The sequence below is a fragment of the Macrobrachium nipponense genome, chromosome 1 (genome assembly GCF_015104395.2).
Source record: "Macrobrachium nipponense isolate FS-2020 chromosome 1, ASM1510439v2, whole genome shotgun sequence".
In the NCBI taxonomy this organism is placed as follows: Eukaryota; Metazoa; Arthropoda; class Malacostraca; order Decapoda; family Palaemonidae; genus Macrobrachium; species Macrobrachium nipponense.
In genome coordinates, this window is record NC_087200.1 from 92,998,071 (window position 1) to 93,004,070 (window position 6,000).

The following is a 6,000-nucleotide window of genomic DNA, read 5'->3' on the forward strand; positions in this document are numbered from 1 at the left end:
GAAAAACGCCAAAAAAAAGTGAAAAAAAGAAGACTCGCCCGTACTAAAGGGAACCGAGCTATTACGGCGAGCCCCTCCTGGAATATCAAAGGTCACAATGATATGAAATCATAGAGGTCAAAGCAACAAGCAAAGCAGCAGCAACAGACCTACTACCCCCTCCCTCCCCCCCAACACCAACCAATACCGTACGCCCCTTCCCCTCATCCAGTCCCTCCTCTCTGGTCGTCTAAGCTACGCAGACCTGTTGCACATCCCTTATAATCACATCGATATTACGTTATTCCCTGCAATGCCTTGACGTTTTTGGCTCTCCTCAGTCGCCTCCGGCAGGAACAGGAGGGCGATTTATCCAGGGGGGACCTTTGTGAAGGCCTCACCTCTTGTGAGAAATATTCCCCCTTTAAACGGACGAAAGGTAAAAGGTTGCCAAAGAAAACGATCGCTCAGTTCGTTTCAGTGGTGCTCTGAGCGCCAGTTTCTGTGTGTGTGAGTGTGTGAGAGAGAGAGAGAGAGAAAGAGAGAGAGAGAGAGAGAGGGGGGGGGAGGGCTTACAACTAAAATATAGTATGTATATGTATGTATATATATATTATATATATATATATATATATATATATATATATATATATAATATATATAGAGAGAGAAGAGAGAGAGGCATATCAAAACGTGTTTTCTCACACAGAAGGTGAAGATGCTAAATAACTAGATATCTAACAAATATTAATTTGTTGTAAACAAGTCAAAATATATGATGTTCTCATGGAGAGAGAGAGAGAGAGAGAGAGGAGAGACCGAGAGAGAGAGAGAGAGAGAGAGGGGGGGGGGAGGGCTTGACAACTAAAATATAGATGTATATGTATGCATTATATATATTACGAATTATATATATATATATCGAATATATTATATATATATATCTATATAGATAATAGATATATATATATATATACATTATCATAATTATATATAGATTATATATAATATATAGAGAGAGAGAGAGAGAGAGAGAGGAGAGAGAGAGAGAGAGAGAGAGAGGCATATCAAAACGTGATTTCTCACACAGAAGGTGAAAATTGCTAATAACTAGATATCTACAAATATTAATTTGTTGTAAAAGTCAAAATATATGATGTTCTCATGGAGAGAGAGAGAGAGAGAGAGAGAGAGAGAGAGAGAGAGAGAGAGAGAGAGAGAATTTTATGTATTATATCACATATTCAAAATTTGGGTTCTACACACCTGATGCTTCTAACATCTTTATAACAAAGACCCAGTTTGGTAATAATGACAATAGTCACGGTATCAGGAATTCTTTGTTAAGGATTATTACTATCAAGTCTGATTTGCTCTTCTAGAATAGGATATAGTACACTGTTCTCAAGATGACAGAAGATGAGACGGATTATGACGATGAAAACTACCTAACTATGAATTTCACTTGAAAGTTCCATTTTGGTCTTGCAAGAGGGATGACTCATATCTTAGTGGTGAAGCACTTTCCATCCTTGCAGCAATAGGACGAACTTTATTTTGGGCCACGAGACAGACTACAGAATTTGATCCAAACGCCACGTGCTGAGACCTCTGAGGTCATTTAGCGTTGAAAGGGAAATTGAGAGTAAAAAGGTTTCAAAGGCGTAGAAAACCTCAAAGCAGTTGTACTATGAAACAATTGTTTGGAGAAGGTGGAAAGTGAGGTGGAACAAAGAGATATGAACGGAGTTACAGTAAAAGGAATGAAAGGGGACAGCCAGGGGACGAATTAAGGGTCTGCTTTGGGTCGAGGAACCGATTGTGAGGACTTCACGGGATCCTTTGATAACCGATTCCCGGTTTTGTGAAACGTCACTGCATCATTATGACTTGGTTTACAGGCTCTGAAGTACGTCACTGAAAATCTAGTACCTTTTTTCACCTATTATATATTATATCATATATACTGAAAGTATATTCCATGCAACTTTATATTCTAGAGTTCTATTCATACTCTTAATAAGTTCTAAAAGAATAAGCAATACATCCTATCACCTAAAAACCTATCTTACCCATGTCTCTCTAAATAAATGCTTGACGTGAAGGAGGTTTTGATATTTTAAGCATGAAATGCCGTGAAAACATAAATTCTACATCCTATTGCGGAGATGATAGGGTGGCCGTGAAAGATAAAGCACGGCCTTCATAGCTCATTCAGAAGTTACAGAATGAAAGTGGCAGTCACTCGATTCGTTTTTCTAGGAAACCTCGTGGGAGTTTAACTGAAAAAGACTTCATTTTGATAACAGTTAAGAGAGGCAGGGAGACAGGTTTATGTTGATATATAGATATATATATATATATATATATATATATATATATATATATATATATATATATATATATATATATATATATATATATATATATATATATTATATATATATATATATATATATATATATATATATATATATATATATATATATATTATATCTATATCTATATATATATATAGATATATATCTATTATATATATATATAGATATATATATATATATTATATATATATATATATATATATATATATTAATATATATATATAGTTATATATATATATATATACTATATATAATTTGTATACATAAGATGCACACAAAATAAGTCGTTTTAACTAATAATGTAGGATCCAGACGCGTCTTACTCCTCTGAGGAGAGTGCAACCAGAAGGAGTTAGCGTCCAAGTCCTTAGCCAATTTTTGCGAGATGAGATAGTAGCACCAAACCAATTTTACCCCGGGATGAGACCTCGTCAGCCATCTAGCTACCAGGTATGATCAACAGATTAGGTCAACAAAGACGCAATGCTGCATAAAACATTAAGTAGGGCTTCTCTCCCTTCTGTAAATTAAATTTCAATTGTTACCCAAACCAAACATAATAAAATAGGAATTATTATTATTAAGGTTCTTTGTTCAGTTAGCTCAGGAGCAATCTCTCTCTCTCTCTCTCTCGTTAAACAGAATCCAGACAACTTTACAGCAGAGCGAGCCCAGAGGCAGAATTAGGGGGACCTCTTGCTTGGTAGGTCAGAATACTACTGATCATATGGAGCGTGAATATATATATATATATATATAATATATATATATATATATATATATATATATATATATATGATATATATATATATGTATGTATATATATATGTATGATATATATATATATATATATATATATATATATATATATATACATATATATATACATTATATATATACATACATATTAATAATATATATATATATATATATATATATATATATAGAGAGAGAGAGATGAGAGAGATTGAAGACGAGACGAGAGAGATGAGAGAGAGAGAGAGAGAGAGAGGTCAATAAACGATGCTGGACCCTTTAAAGATATAACAGAAGAATCACACGACAACTAAAGCCGTGTACAATTCAAGCAGAATAAAAGGAACAAAGCGAAACGAGATGAAAGGAGAAAAAACCAGGAATGACAAGGAGTGGAAAGAAAAATGAAAGATATTTTGAAATGAGAATGTCTTGCTATCATGGAAGCAATCTCTCTCTCTCTCTCTCTCTCTCTCTCTCTCTCTCTCTCTCTCTCTCTCTCAGAAGCGATCACAGAGCAAAAGGTTTTCAAGAGTCTCGACGTGCTATTACGACCGTCCTGATTTCTAGGCACAAAGCAGGTGAGACATCTTTCCGGACGTTTTCACAGGAAAACGTGAGGCTCCATACGTATAATAAGCGCATACAAACACGCCTGAAACCGGTTATACACTCTATATATAATACTGAGACTATGCTTTGATGTTTAAGTTTAAATATGCAAAGGCAAAACAAACCGAGAATGAAAAAATACTAGCATGGTGTATAAGTATGTATGGTCCTGCACTGAAACGGAAGCAAAGAGAACCGAGAAACAAAAGGCTGTCGAAACCAGAGATCAATAACGCGAGGGAAGAACTGGTGTGAACGAAGGAACTGCTCTTTCAGGCAACAGCAGACACATCGCAAGTACGGGAAGATCAAAGGTTCAGCGGAGGCAGGTTCCTGCTTTCATATCGGTCCTCCGCATTAGCTTATTTCCCTCTTGGTTTGGTTTACCTGTCATTTTGGCATCATCACTTGTTCTCCGGATGTTACTGATCATTTTCTCTTCACCTTCGCCGACGCAGGTGGCAGGAGCTTCAGCACTTACACGGGTCCGTCTGTCTTCCTTTTCATAAGATACTTACAAAAATTACGGATGGACTCCAGAGAGAGAGAGAGAGAGAGAGAGAGAGAGAGAGAGAGAGAGAGAGAATTTTTGGCCCTTCTAAAAAATGGGAGATTTTCTTATGGGTATCAATTCCGACTTTTTGTACAGCAAGTGAACTGACAACCTTCGAAACAGAAGTAGCAAAAGTAACATCAAGTGCAACAGGAACAGTAGCAGTAGTAATAAGAGCATCATCATCACAATCATTAGCAACAGGAATAATACCATTCTGATCAGTTTCAACAGTAGAAATAATATTGGTGGAAGTAAGCTCATCCTCAAAGGTAGAATGGAATATAGAGTTTAGATCAAGGCCAAGCACTGGGACCCATGAGGTCATTCACTGCTGGAAAGGAAATTGAGAGTAGGTAGGTTTGAAAGGTGTAACAGGAGAAAAATCTCACAGGTGGACTATGAACTAATTGTTAGGAGAGGGTGGATAGCATGATGGAGGAAAGACTATATGAATGGAGGTACAGTAAAAGGAACGAAAGGGGTTGCAGCTAGGGGCCGAAGAGGCGCCGCAGAGAACCTTTAGTAATGCCTACAGTACACCCCGTGAAGTTCAGGAGCAGAAGTAATAGTAGCAGCTGCAGTAAGAATGATGACTATTGTTGCTATTTTTGTTTGTTTGCCCCGAGGGCAGCCCTTTCTTACATAGGATAAGGCCCTGCCTTTAGAATGCCCTTGTTGACCTTTGATCGCTTCGAGTCGAGTGCCTTGGCCCGGGGCCCTATACGTGTCCTCTTCCTACAGGATATGTTATGAGTACCCTGTTAATTAAGCATTCTTTTTCTTCTTTTTGGTTGGTGTTATTCATAAAGAGTTCCACTTCTTCCTCCCCATCCCCCTCTCTCTCTCTCTCTTTCCTTCTTATTACTCAGCACTTCACCTAAAGAAGTCTCTCCTCTTCTACGGAGATCTGTGATAACATCAGGAAAAAGTTATATATATGCTCTTGTATGTCTTGATTATTCACTATTTCGTACAATTGGCCTTCATCGATATATATATATCTGACACGTCATTATAGAACCCATGTCAGACAGTGGAAAGACCAGACCATTGCCGACCATACATTATATATATATATATATATATATATATATATATATATATATATCTATATATATATATATATATATATATATATATAATGCATGTAGTGTGTGTGTGTGTGTGTGTGTGTGTGTGAGAGAGAGAGAGAGAGAGAGAGAGGTTTCAAGTGATTTCCTTATTCTTAAAAGAGAGACAAAGAGATCTCAAATCCTATAGCCCCAACGAGGCACCGACTCGTTGATGGTGGGAACAATTCGTCGTGCGAGCCGGCAGTCCTCCTGGAACAAATCATTTCCACTCGAAAGTCTCCTCTGAAAGACTTCATCTCCAAGTTTCGAGTTGTGGTTTATGATGATGTTTGCCTTCCAATTCTCCCGGTATGGAGTTTCTAATTGCATATTCGTGTACAAATAAAGCCTTAAAATCCATCTAACGTGAGTCTAAATTAAAATAACTACGCTATGTTTTATTAGCAATAATTTTTCTGTACTGTTTAACATGCACATTATTTATGTTTTACATTTTCATTCTAATAAATAGATCATAAATATCCTATCCTAAAATTCCTGTGTTTTTAACTCGATACGAAACACCTTATTTAGACCTTTTTAGGCTCTTCCATGGACCTTTCCTACCCCCAGCAAGAACAAGAACATAGGCTTACTCCTCGAG

General features: G+C 36.7%; 1 protein-coding gene across 6 annotated transcripts in view; it reads right to left on the reverse strand.

The window, feature by feature from the left end:
* The window catches only part of LOC135219467 (muscarinic acetylcholine receptor M2-like), a 740,507-nt gene that overhangs the window by 178,890 nt on the left and 555,617 nt on the right, over positions 1-6,000 (reverse strand). The gene's annotated exons all lie outside the window — the stretch shown is intronic.